Raw genomic sequence first — 14,358 nt, forward strand, 5'->3', positions numbered from 1 at the left:
TGCTGCTAATGAGTATATACACAGCACGCTAATGATGGATCAGGTGGGAGCTAATTATTAATGAGCGGCTCGCATTGTGTGTGTGCAACCAAGGTGAAACGCGCGTCCCATCTTGTACCCCAGAAACCTCCACCTGCTTATCCTCTTCCTCCTTCCTTCATCTTCTCCTCTTATTCCTCTGCCTCCTCTTCCCCTCGTCCTCCTCCTCCTCCTCATTTTCCTTTTCATCAATTTTTGCTCTTTTCTTTGTTTGCCCCTTTTTTTCCTTTTCTTTCTAACTACCACATCCTTCCCATTTTCCTTCTCCATTTCTTGTTTCCTTCTCCTCTTGCACCTATTTTTTTTTTTAATGTTTACTCTTTCCATTTCTTCCTGATTTTGTTTTGTTTTTTCTTCCCACAAACGATCACCTCTTAACCCTTTTCTCTCTCCTCCTCTTCCTCCTCTTTCTCTTCCTTCTGTACCTATTTTTGTTTTCTTCACTGTTTCTTATTTTCTTTTTCTTTCAGGTTTTTTTCTTTGTCTCCATAAATTATCACCTCCTTACTCTCTTCTTTCTTCTTCTCCTGTATCTATTTTCACTCTTTGTCCAGTGTTCAGTTTTTTTCTTACTCATTTTCTCTTTTCTTTCCACAAATTTCCACTTCAGCTCTTCTTACACTCCTTCTTCATTATATTTTTATTTTATTTTGTTTTCTGGTTTTCTTTCCCTCTTCTTCCTCGGTTTTCACAAATATTCACCTCCTCCTTCTCCTGGTGTATTCTTATATTTCCACCGTCCTTCTTTCTTTCCTTCCTCTTTCCCCTCTTCCTACTCTCCTTTTATACACAAACTTCTATCTCCTTTTCCTCCTCCTCCTGTTCCCTCTTCTTTACTTCACCGTTTCTTTTCCTTCGTCTTCCTCCACTTCTCTTTTCTCATCCTCCTCAGTTTCCAACTTTCTCAAATCTCTTCACTTTTTATCACCACGAGCAACCTTAAAACAAAACTCTGCTCCTAAAAGGTCCATTGTTAGCCACACGTGTATTGAATCTGCCTGAATAGGAGACGTTCCTTTTTGCAAATATTCCTTATGTTCACTTCCTTCTCTTGTAATGTAGCATGTGTTTAGAGCTTCTTTCATCTATTTCCTTAGGGTTATGTTTTTTTTTTCTCTCTCTCTCTCTCTCTCTCTTTCTCTGCCAACACACTATACTGGCACGATAAGGAGTATATATTATTCTTGTACACACACACAAAAAACTCACACTAAAACCATTCCTAACAACCATCACATCTGTTAGTATCAACCACCTCCCAGCAGCCTTGTCATTACACGTACCTTTCACCAACACAAGCAATACTTCCATAACTCCTTCACTAGCTCGATAAAGTAATCGTAGAATACAAACATGCTAAATAATAGTCACCCCTCGCTCATTCACGGTTGAGGTATGACACGTAAACTTCTTTCTGTATCGTGGCAATTCACTTATGTCATAGAAAAACAGTTCCATTTACAATAATCGAAGAGAGAGAGAGAGAGAGAGAGAGAGAGAGAGAGAGAGAGAGAGAGAGAGAGAGAGAGAGAGAGAGAGAGAGAGAGAGAGAGAGAGAGAGAGAGAGACTGCCGCCTCTTATACTTACTATAAACGCCAAAACCTAACGAATGGAACACTGTTAAGTATTATCGTTGTAAAATTTGTGTAAGTCTGCATGCATGTATATTTTGATCTCTCACATGCGCATAGCCAGTGAAATAGCAAAACAACATCCGCACAAACAAACAAACAAACAAACAAACAAAAAGAATAAACATCAGCAGACTTACTGGCCCTAACAAGGCAGTTTGTGATAAGTTACACTAACCTAAACAATCTAGTATACGTAAGAGATGTATCATACCTGGAGTCGATACACCTACACAAAGAAACACAAAGGAAAAACAAGCATCTTTCAGACCTACTGGGTGTAACGAGGCTGTTTGTGACAAGCTACACGATTTGATCTAAGCAGTCTAATATGAGAGATGCACAGTAGATAGAGTTTAGATATTTTCATCCTTCTCTCCCTCTCCCATCTAAGACACACACACACACACACACACACACACACACACACACACACACACACACACACACACACACGCCTTCACTAACATAAAAACAAATTACTCAATATTAATAGGTAGACATATTTTTTGTTTCGAACAGACACCAACCAATCAACCCAAGTCTAAATCTAGCACACGCAGTCTCGCAGCCAACACACGCCACGCGGGCACTGAGGAAATCCATCAAGACCTCTCCTCCAGCGCTGATGAAATGCTATAACCTCATCTCGTTCCCAGGTTGAGAGCGAGGCGGCGGAGGCGATAAAAGATAACGCCGAAACTCGTGCACATGAGAGAGAGAGAGAGAGAGAGAGAGAGAGAGAGAGAGAGAGAGAGAGAGAGAGAGAGAGAGAGAGAGAGAGAGAGAGAGAGAGAGAGAGAGAGAGAGAGAGAGAATATGAAGAACCACCTCTGCAGCCTCTTTCCTATACCCCCCACCTGCTGCTCCATCATCCCCATCCCTCTGCCCCTTCACTCCCCTTCCCTGCATCCCTTTCTCTCTTCCCTTCCTCCGCCTCTACACTGACGTAAGGCTACGAGGAGGAATGCTAATAGAAGCTCCTTGGAATTTGCTTTCACGGACGAGGGGGAAGGAGTAAGGGAGTAAAATAAAAAATAGAAAAAAATAAAAAAAGAGAAAATGAAAGCAAAATTGTGATAAGAAGGAAGATGGAGGTATATAAGGAAAATTACTAGGAATTATGAGGGTAAGCGATAGTGAAGTAGGTAAGTAAATAAAGAGTGGATAGAGGGGAATATTAGAGGAGTATGTGTGGATGTTAATTTGGATCTCGTTTACAGGAGATGAGAAACAGTTAATTCTGAAGACGGATGTGGAAGCGGAAGAGGAAAAAAAAAAATAATGGGAAAGTGATAAATAATAAAATGAAGAGAGGCCAAGGGTGAGTATAAATATTGCAAGGAAGGAGAGTATAATTCAGGTATCGCTCAATGAATGAATAAATAAATGAATAAAGTAAAGGGGTCTGCAAGAAAGGTGCAATAAAATGAAACATATGTAAAAAAAAAAAACGAGATTAAATACCGTCTGAAAATGAACACAAATATATAAATTTCAAATTAGAAACTTAAATAAAATTAATAAATAATTGAAGGAATATAAAATACATAAGAATAATAAAATATAAATAGAAGACGTGAGAACCAAAATGAAAGGAGAGAGAGAGAGAGAGAGAGAGAGAGAGAGAGAGAGAGAGAGAGAGAGAGAGAGAGAGAGAGAGAGAGAGAGAGAGAGAGAGAGAGAATAGAATAGAATAGAATGACGTACAGCTTAACCTCCTCTTCATCACAGTAATATTTTACCAAGATATATTTAAAGCCACACTCTCTCCTCCCTCCCCCAGCGCCAGTCATCCACACGCTCCATTGATCTATCACCCATAACTCTCATTTTCCTCCCAGTCAATGAGAATGAATATCAGGAGGAACAAATGCCTTGCCCTGTCCTGCAGCATCTTCTCCTCCTTCCTCAATTTTTAACAGGAGAATGACACACCCAGTCCCACACCAACAGACAAACATATCACTAGAGAAATTAGAGTAAGACTATGAAAATTATAACTGTCTGTAAAAGTAAGTAGATATATGAATAACTAAATAGATAAATAAAACTACATATTTCTTTCGATCTTAAATTCAGATCTTAAGGCAAACAAGTTAATTTGAAAAAAAAATATGATATAAATATTTCTCTTTCTTTATGGAGGTTTTCCTTGGCTACCTTTTACATCACCTGAATTTGTTTGATATATTTCCCAATTTATGAACGTGAAATAAAGATAGCAGGAAAATATAATGTGCATACGGTCATAAATTTTATTTCCACGCACCCCTGAACTCAAGAAACACTGGGAAAAGAAGGAAAGTGAAAATGAAAAACCTTTCTCTTTGTGATGAGGGAGAGGCGACGCTGTGTGTGTGTGTGTGTGTGTGTGTGTGTGTGTGTGTGTGTGTGTGTGTGTGTGTGTGTGTGTGTGTGTGTGTGTGTGTGTGTGTGTGTGTGTGTAAGAGATGTGAGTAATGTGAATATATGGATGAGGAACAAGATGTATGGAGGGGGGAGAGAGAGAGAGAGAGAGAGAGAGAGAGAGAGAGAGAGAGAGAGAGAGAGAGAGAGAGAGAGAGAGAGAGAGAGAGAGAGAGAGAGAGAGAGAGAGAGAGAGAGAGAGAGAGAGAGAGAGAGAGAGAGAGAGAGAAACAGCGATAACAGAAAATAAGACAGAAATCCATAAGTGAGAGCAGCGTATACAGTAAGCAAAATTAAGATACAATGAAGAAAATAACTGATAGCAGGAGAAGGCCGGACGAAAGCGGGAGACTGACTGACTGGGCAAGCACGAGTAGGATAAGGAGAAAGGCAGGAACAGGAGAGGCACAGGTGGGGGAGGCAAAGCACAGGTAACAGGGCATCTCCTCACAAGCTCGGTGCCAATTAACCTCTGACACACACACACCAACCCAACACAAGACGTCATCGGGGGTGCACATCAGCGAATCTTGAAAGGAAGCTAAGTAAGAGCGTGAGCTTTGACATGTCTATTTTGCACCGACAGACTGACTACACCGCACCAGGACGGGGGTAGGATATATGAAAGGAGGATTGCAGTGGAAGGCAGCAAGGGAGGCAGCAATCACTCAGACACCAGCTACGTTCTGTCTAATAGAAGAGAAGCTGAAGAAAATGTTAGCTGAATGAAGAAGAGAAGAACGCAAGCAGCAAATTTTAGTGTGAGCATGAGAGAAGAAATTGATAAAAATAAAAGTCAAACACTGGGAAAAGAAAGACTAGGATAAGGAATGAAGAGAAGAAAACTGAGATAATGTTAAGTAGGAAAGGATAAATTCTGGGATTGAGGAAGACAAAAGTAAAGGAAATGAAGGAAGAACAACAGTAACATAAGAAAACATTGGATAGGAAGGGAGAAAAAAAAGATCTTAGGTAACATGAATATGTAAGGGAAAGAGAGAAGGAAGAGGAAGATGGAAGGTGTAGATAACGAATAGGGAGATAAAGATAGGAGGAGAAATAGTGAGGTAGTTAATGAACAAGAGTTATACGGTAAGGAGAGAGAGAGAGAGAGAGAGAGAGAGAGAGAGAGAGAGAGAGAGAGAGAGAGAGAGAGAGAGAGAGAGAGAGAGAGAGAGAGAGAGAGAGAGAGAGAGAGAGAGAGAGAGAGAGAGAGAGAGATATTATTATTATTATTATTATTATTATTAGTAGTAGTAGTAGTAGTAGTAGTAGTAGTAGTAGTAGTAGTAGTGGCAGCAGTAGCAGCAGCAGCAGTAGCAGTAACTTAGTAACAGCAACAATAATAATAAGTCTGCTATTTCCCTCAACAAAACAACAGTAAACATTTAATGCATCACAAAGTTAGTCACTACATCAAGGCGAGTGTTGCCGTTCACGGCGCCACAAATAAACACAGTACATGCAACACTTTAATGAGGCCAAGGACAAAAACATACAAAATAAATACAATCACAGACTTATCATAAAAAAAAACAGTAAGAGTTGAGTCATGATTCACATAAAACTAGACCAGCATCCTCTCTCTCTCTCTCTCTCTCTCTCTCTCTCTCTCTCTCTCTCTCTCTCTCTCTCTCTCTCTCTCTCTCTCTCTCACACACACACACACACACACACACACACAATCTCCCTCTCCCTCACGCATACACTCACACAAACACACAAACACACAAGTACACCTGCAGCATCAAACACCTGCATCCCACACACACACACCTCCGGCACACCTGTCCCTCCCCGGATACTGGAATCTCGACCTCAACCCGGGGGACGCAGAGGCGAGCCGCTCATTACCAGTCAAGATGGTCGTAAAGATTATGTAACACCAAATCGCTTATCGTCGTCACCGTGATCAATGGCTGACTACCTTACGTGGTGTTATGATTGGCTCGTAGATTTAATGCTCCTTGCGTCCTCATTGGGGTGAATTTCGTCGACAATATCACTCGCACCACCATCATCACTATCTGTACCATTGTTGCTGCTGCTTCTTCCTCTACCCTCACTATCATGGTTTCTCTTCTTTTTCTTCATTTTTTTTTCTGTCTCCTTCTCCTCTTGTTTTTCGTGTGAGCTGTTTCCAGTGCGTGTGTTTACTTTGCTTGTTTGGAAAGAAGACAATGATGCAGGAAGCTTATTTCCCCCTGCTCCCCCTCTTTCTCCTCTTCCTCCTCCTCTTCCTCCTCATCCTCTTCGTCTCGTTGTGTAAATAGCGATAGTCGGTGATAAGATTGTGGGGGAAAAAATAAGGTCCTTCATTATTAAACTATATAAGGTGATGTGGAGTGGTGGTGTTAAAGTGTATATGAATTTGAGCTATTATTCCAAGCATTATTTTTCTGGTTTATGTTGTGATTTCATCGTTGCTGTCGTAGCTGTTGTTGCTATCATTATATATATTATTATTATTATTATTATTATTATTATTATTATTATTATTATTATTATTATTATTATTATTAGCATTATCAGTATTTTCATTCCCACCATTATCATCGATGAAGAAATAAAAAAAACACGACGTATGTGAATGAAAAATATTATTATTGTTAGTGTTGTTGTTATGATGATAATTATTATTGTTATTATTATTATTATTATTACTACCGTCAGTTTTATTGCTCTTATCATCAGCAACAATATTTTTTCACATGTGAGTTCGCTTTCGGAAATTAGGATTGTCAGACGCGTGCAATACATGGTGGCTTTATATGAGCGTCTCGTGAGTATCAAACATTATTATCCCCATCACCCCCACCACCCCTACCACCGCCACTACGCCCACCCATCGCCCACATATTGCAGGAAATTATATCATGCATCACTGTGTTGCATGGAGCCAGTTTCCTCACAATAGTGAAAATATACTGGAAGTGTCATTGTTGCACATTTCCTCTCTCTCTCTCTCATTCTCTTACTCAATCAGCCCGGATAGCTCAGTCGGTAGAGCATTAGGCTTTTAACCTAAGGGTCCAGGGTTCGAGTCCCTGTTCGGGCGTGAGTTTTCTTTTTTTCCTCCTTTTTTTCCCCGACGGTTCTTTCGCACCGTCATGGCCAGTCAGTAGTCAAGTAACACACCACTCACTTCCATTGTATTTAACCATTTTCTTTAATCTTCACTCCTCTGATCTAAGAATCTATCAAATGTCAGGTTTGGTTACTAGACTGTCAGGAGACCAGGTGATTAAAAATGGAAAAAAAAAAAAAAAAACATAAATCACAGTGAGGTGGGGGAGGCAACGTGGAGGTGGTTACTGGTTTCCTATCTAATCACCAATGTATTACCAGCAAATTAATCTATCCTTGTTTTCTCTGGGTCTTTAGTTTAGTGATAGCACTTCATTATTGTTATCATTATACTGGTTCCCCCACACCCAGGATACACCACCCTTAGTGATAGTGTAGTATATTATTTGTTATTATTTATTTATTTATTATCATTATTGTCTTTTTTTTTACAGCAAGGCGGGGAGAGAGTATTCCTTTATTTATATCCTCCCCTCGTGCTCAGTTTTAACCCTTTCGCTGCTATGGCCGTCTTCAGGTAATATTTAGGAAAGTACAGAAATATAATTAGCATGAGCATATGGAGAACTGAAGAGGTTCGTTGTTTATTTTCTATGCCACAAAACTAATTAATATGCTCGAGTTAAAAATATGTATCTGCAAAATGCTAAGGGATGATGGGAAAAAATGGCTAGCACTGAAAGGGTTAATGATAGAAATAATTAGATCAAAAGGTACTATCGAGATACACCGCCAGTTCTTCTAGTATCTGTTGTTTCCATGTACTCTCTCTCTCTCTCTCTCTCTCTCTCTCTCTCTCTCTCTCTCTCTCTCTCTCTCTCTCTCTCTCTCTCTCTCTCTCTCTCTCTCTGATAGACTCAAATATCTCTGACACTTCCTCAATCATTCATTATCACATCACAGGTTTGTCATCTCGATCTAAAAAAAGAATCCCACAAATTACCAGCGACATCTCTCTCTCTCTCTCTCTCTCTCTCTCTCTCTCTCTCTCTCTCTCTCTCTCTCTCTCTCTCTCTCTCTCTCTCTCTCTCTCACGTCACTCGCATCACTCCACTCGCAAAAACTGATAAATCACCAACAAGGACGCATGACTGGCGGGCGCTTCTCAGGTGAGCAAATGGAGACATACGTGCGCTCATTAATGGCGCAGGTCGAGGCCGCTGCAGGTGAGTGGGACGCGAGATACGGGTTATACATCACCGAGGAGCGGGATGAATATAGTCTTCACGGCGGGAAAAATGTATAACTTGCACGGTGATGAATGGCAAGGACGGAGTGCATGTGAGGCCGTCCAGGTCAGCCAGAAACAGCTCCTTCCTGATTTATCATCCGTGGAGGGAGAGAGAAAAGATGGAGAGAGAGAGAGAGAGAGAGAGAGAGAGAGAGAGAGAGAGAGAGAGAGAGAGAGAGAGAGAGAGAGAGAGAGAGAGAGAGAGAGAGAGAGAGAGAGAGAGAGAGAGAGAGAGAGAGAGCCAAGCAGGCAGGCAGGCAGGCAGGCAGGCAGGCAGGCAGACTGACTGACTGACAGACCGATAGGTAAACGGACGGACGGACGGACAGATAGATAGACAGACAAACGGACGGGGAGACAGACACAGACAGACAGAAAGACAGACAAACAGACAGACACCCAGATATTATGGCAAACAAATAAATACGGAGACCAACCAGCTAACTACAGAGGCACACATAGACACACAAAGACGAGGACAAGTACAGATATCCTAACGGGCAGACATCTTGATAGAAAACATACATACAGGCAGGCAGACACACAGAGTCAAACAGACACACAGACAAAAAGAAAGACACTATAAGAAAGACAGGATGTGAGGGTCACGTGAAGACGAACCGGTGCCTGTCTCCACACACGCACGCACGCACACACACACACACACACACACACACACACACACACACACACACACACACACAGTTATTGTTTATTAGTTTATTGTTCCAGAAGATAACTTTGTGTGTGTGTGTGTGTGTGTGTGTGTGTGTGTGTGTGTGTGTGTGTGTGTGTGTGTGTGTGTGTGTGTGTGTGTGTGTGTGTGTGTGTGTGTGTGTGTTTGAAATTTAATACAAATGGTAAAAATTAAATAAAATAAAACAAATGAAAAATAAGCATCGCCAAATAAATAAATAAACCACAAAAAAAAAAAACATGAATATTATTTTTTACTCTGAAAACCACACCTGATCCACGCCATTCAAGCAGCGCAATTCCAACTTATCTCCTCAAATCCTCCTTTCCCTTGTTGCTCCTCCTCCTCCTCCTCCTTCTCACGAACACTCCATCTTCCTCTCCCTCAAAAAGGTGTGACGCTCAAAACTAAATTGAAAACAGAAACACTACCTTGGCGGAGGGCGACATGGCCGTAATGATACCTGAACCGGCTCTTACGGCGCCCCTTTCCCCTCGCCTTCCTCCTGCACCTCCTCCTACACTACTACCACCTCCTCCTCCTCCTCCTCAGACACACCTCTAAGTCGTACATCAGATTAATGACTCAGGTAACTTCTTTCAACATGTGGATCTAACCTTGTATTGTCCTTCATTCCAAACTTCACCTTAATTATCCGTAGGTGGTGAGCTAAGGGGCGGGGAATGGGAGGTACCAGGGTAGGGGGCCAGAGAAGGGGACCAGGGAAGGGGACCAGGGGAGGGGACTAGGGAGGGAGTACCAGGGAAGGGGGAAGGGTAGGGGGCAGGTATAAGCATCCCCGTGGCGATAACCTGAGACTACCTGCCTCCTCTACGGTTCCCAAAGGCTCGTCCATCCCGCCGCGGTCTGGGCAGGGCTGGAAGGCATCATCACTGTTCCTGGTGCTCCTGACCGCCCAGTTTTCAGTTCCAGAGCGATAAAGCAAAACGGGTGAGATTGTGTCCGGCGCCGCCCCAATCTGATGATGATCTCAGCCAGGTGTGTGTGTGTGTGTGTGTGTGTGTGTGTGTGTGTGTGTGTGTGTGTGTAGAGGAGAGAGAGAGGAAGAGGACGACGAGGGAGAACGAGAAGAGGAAAAAGAGAAGATCCTAATGAAGGCTTTTTAAACAGCAAGGTGGCAATTTGTGGCTTATAATCATCGTCACTTGGCCGTCTCGCACGCGGGGTGAGTGATGGAGATTTTCGTCTCTCGGGAGAACCACTCAGCCGACACCATTGGCGGTGCAGGCGGCGATTTTGACCCTGATGCGAGGACGGTCCGAGGCAGGAAGGCAGCAATTAGCACCGAGATATCACACACTTAGCTTGGATGGAGTGGAGAGGGATATTACACCTCTCCCTTCCCTCCCCCACACCCTCCCTCTCTCTCTCTTACTTTCTGCTATCAGTACTGGTACAGCTTCTACTCGGTTCTCCTTCTCATCCTCCGTGTCGTTCCTTAACCAGCGTTCCCAGCCCACTTATTAAGTAAAGAAAATAATTGTAAGTGGCATTTCCTCCTCCATCAATACAGTAGTTGCTCCCACATTCCACTTCTCTCTCTCTTCCACTTACGGTGGAGCTTTTATAATCTGGTGTAAAAACTTATTACAAATGAAGCTCAAGAAACAATGAAGCTCCTTCTTTTCTATCTGTCATATTTTCCTCGACTTTCTTTATATTTTTTACATTAAATTTCTTCCATAATTGTTGATGTTATTATCATACTCAGTAGTAGTAGTAGTAGTAGTAGTAGTAATAGTAGTAGTAGTAGTAATAGTAGCAGTAGTAGTAGTAGTAGTATTTATTGTTTTACTTAGTCACAAATACCTTCATTTAACTACACTGGTATATAATAATGGAATGGGTTATTATTATGAATATTATCTCTCTCTAGTAGTAGTAATAGCAGTAGTAGTAGTAGTAGTAGTAGTAGTAGTAGTAGTAGTAGTAGTAGCAGTATTATTATTATCATTATTATTATTATTATTATTATTATTATTAATAGTAGTAGTAGTAGTAGTAGTAGCAGTAGTAGTAGTAGTAGTAACAGCGGCAGCAACAAAAACAAAAGTAGTAGTAGCAGCAGTAGTAGTAGTAGTGGTTAAAGGTTATCTCTCGTCTTATTGACCACTTTGGTCCAAGATGCCATTATGAGCGAGAGACAAGAGAAGACAGAAACCAGAACCCGTCATAACAGGAAGATATTGTGACGCTGAACCTTCGATTTAGGAGTAATTAGAGAACAATTTCCGTGACCACAAAAATGAGAGAGAGAGAGAGAGAGAGAGAGAGAGAGAGAGAGAGAGAGAGAGAGAGAGAGAGAGAGAGAGAGAGAGAGAGAGAGAGAGAGAGAGAGAGAGAGAGAGAGAGAGAGAGAACCTCATCTTGCTACACCTCAAGTACAATTCCGTTCTTTGTATGTGGCCTAATGGCGGAAGAACAAGAAGAAGAACAAGAAGAAAAAGAACAATAACAGCAACAACAACATTACTACAACTACTACTATTACTACTACTACTACTACTACTACTATTTAAACAACAATAAGAGCACCACCACCACCACCACCACCACCACCACCACCACCACCACCAACAACAACAACAACAACAACAACAACAACGAGCATCATCACCATAAACAAGTAGCGAGGTAGTGGACAAGACAGGAGGAAAACAAAATACTGCATAACCGAAGAGCAGAAGAACAAGAAGGAAGAAGAGAAGTAATATATAATTAGGTCCGGGGATGTAAATGAAGGGAACCAAACAAGTTTATAATGATCTCAAGGCGAACCATTTCCGGGCTGGAAGAAAACGAGTTAGTCCATTCTAAACGAGATCGAGGTGGGAGGAGGAGGAGGAGGAGGAGGAGAATGAAGATGAGGATGAAGAACAAGAGAAACCTTTGTTCTCTCTCGGACATAATGCAGGGATTCAGCGTTATCTCATCTCCAGTCTGTCTATCTCCATGCCTATCTGTCTAATCTGTCTATCTATCTTTCCTGCATCTCCGTCTCCCTCATTGGCCAGTAAGTACTTCTGCTTAAGATTAGACTTGCATTTTTTTTTCTCTCTCTAATATGCAACTGTACGTGTGTCGATTTCTTTCAATTTTCTGTACGAGTAAGTGTTTTGTTAATCTTTTTTTTTATGAGTTTGCTTCTATATCTATTTATTTATCTGTTATGTCTAGTTTTACGTAAGGTCTTCGTTTCATTTGGTCTTCTATCTATCTATCTATCTGCCTCCCTATTCATAAATCTGTCCGTTGATCTATCCATCTCTGTAATTTGATACAACTCCGTCTAAGATTACGGCATTACAATTCTTGCGCCTGCATTTGCATTTTCTTTCCTTCTCCAGTAGCAGCGCCGCGGTAAATCTTTTGAACCTTAATTTACAATACCACAAACTTCAGAAGCTTCTTTAATACATGCATTCATCCATCTATCTCCATGTCTATCTAACCAATCTACCAACAGTACCTATCTATTGCCTATCTTCCTATCTTCATAATCTGAATGTAGCACTGTAGTTTTGCTTTTCCTTTCCTGAGAGTTATGAATCCCTTGCACCAAAGACTCCAGATCTCTTGAGCCGGGGAGATGCGCCCGTGATGGCAGACCTGACGTGGCAATGATTGTCCTCACGCTGTGTTCACTCCATCAAAGGCATTGAACAGAACGTCAGGAGAAAAATGAGAGAAAGAGGAGAAAGAGACAGACATCACAAGAGGGAGGGAAGGAACAAAGCAGCGATCAAAGTAACGAGACCAGACCAGCGCAAACAAGGCAGGACGTCACGGCAGAGACAATGTGGCGCAGAGAACGAGGCAAGGAGATCAAGGCACAAGGCAGCCGGTGTGGCATCAACCCGTCGTCCCCGTCAGTCTCGAATGGGCGCGGGCAGCGAGGCGAGGCGAGGTGGTGCGGCAAGACCCAGTTGACGATCTACGTAACCGCGGGTCACTAAAGCCACACATTAAAAGTTCGTCCTTCAGCCGCGCAGAGATGGAGAGATTACGAGAGTTGAAGTACTGCGCAGACCTTACGCCAGCCGCTTCCTCCCCCTAGCCCACACCCTCCCCATTCCCGCCCCTCCTCCTGCTACCCCTCTCTCCTTCCTCTTGGTTAGTGGTGGTGAAATATCCCTGTCAAAACGCTGAACTCCGGACGCTCCACCAATCAAAATCACTCCTTCGTTCCGCGAGCCAATGGGTGACGAGTCTGGCGGCGCAGTGGGACGTAAAGACGGTTTGTGCGATAATATTATCTTCCGAGGCTACTGGAATTTGTGGAGGGGGTGCGGGAGCAGGAAAGCGGGTTGGGGGAGGGGGAGGAGAGGAGGGATAATGACTGGGCTGCGGCCGACGCCTTGCCTAACAACACCAGCTGCAATTACCGCTGGTTAAGGACCAGCCTCTGTAATCACCAGCTGGTTCAAGTTTCCCCCTTCAAGCCCTTTACTGTGCCCCTTCTCATTCCCCTTGCCTTCCTTGCTATTACCCTTCCCCTCCCTTCCCCTTGCCCTTTCTTTTCTTTCTTTCTTTCTCCCTCCCTCTCAGACACCCGCCCTGCCCTTCCCACCCCTCCCGCCGCCACAAACGTTTCAGTCACCACCAAAAGCTATCTGCTCATCCCTTCTCATTGCTACCTTGGCGTAATTAAAGCTGCATATCTCATTATTAGCCACCAAATATCGCAACGGTGTTTAATTACTTCATTCCAAAGTGGGGTTGGTCGGAGAATATAATTATCAATAATCGCCACACCTGAGAAAAGGATGACGTGCCCCAGGGGAAAGCGGGGCGCCGCGCAACGATTGGTTGGCAGCGCACTTAGATTCGGCTTACGATTGGCAATCTCAATCTGGGAGTTCAGTTTTTTTCTACATTCTCGTCTTGATTGGTGGAGAGGCGACTGAAGGAGAGTTTTGATTGGCAAGTGGGCGTTGGTGGGAACCGGCGGATTAGTGAGCGCGTCTTTTTACGTGTGGTGCCGCTCATCCCCTGCGCTGTAAATCCTCGGAGATGAGCGAAGATTAATGGGAAGCGACGATTGACGGCAAAATAAGTGACACAATGTTATTTATCCTGCATTAGTGCGATACGAGTCTTGCGTGTGCGTGTGTGTGGGGGAGAGCACGTAAAAAAAGCATATATATCAGCACATGGTGATTTAAAATACATGAAAAATCATCGCGGCCAACAAAGGTGCCAAAGGAGGCTAGTTAGGGGTCGTTGGGCGGCGGTGGACGAG

The 14,358-nt window shown here is 42.8% G+C and overlaps 1 non-coding gene across 1 annotated transcript; it reads left to right on the forward strand.

Moving 5' to 3' along the window:
• Positions 1–7,065: 7,065 nt before the first annotated feature.
• Positions 7,066–7,138, forward strand: Trnak-uuu (transfer RNA lysine (anticodon UUU)). Its single transcript has one exon. It is a non-coding gene; the product is annotated as a tRNA-Lys (tRNA).
• The last annotated feature ends 7,220 nt before the right edge of the window (positions 7,139–14,358 follow it).

Source organism: Scylla paramamosain, chromosome 11 (genome assembly GCF_035594125.1).
Source record: "Scylla paramamosain isolate STU-SP2022 chromosome 11, ASM3559412v1, whole genome shotgun sequence".
Taxonomy (NCBI): domain Eukaryota; kingdom Metazoa; phylum Arthropoda; class Malacostraca; order Decapoda; family Portunidae; genus Scylla; species Scylla paramamosain.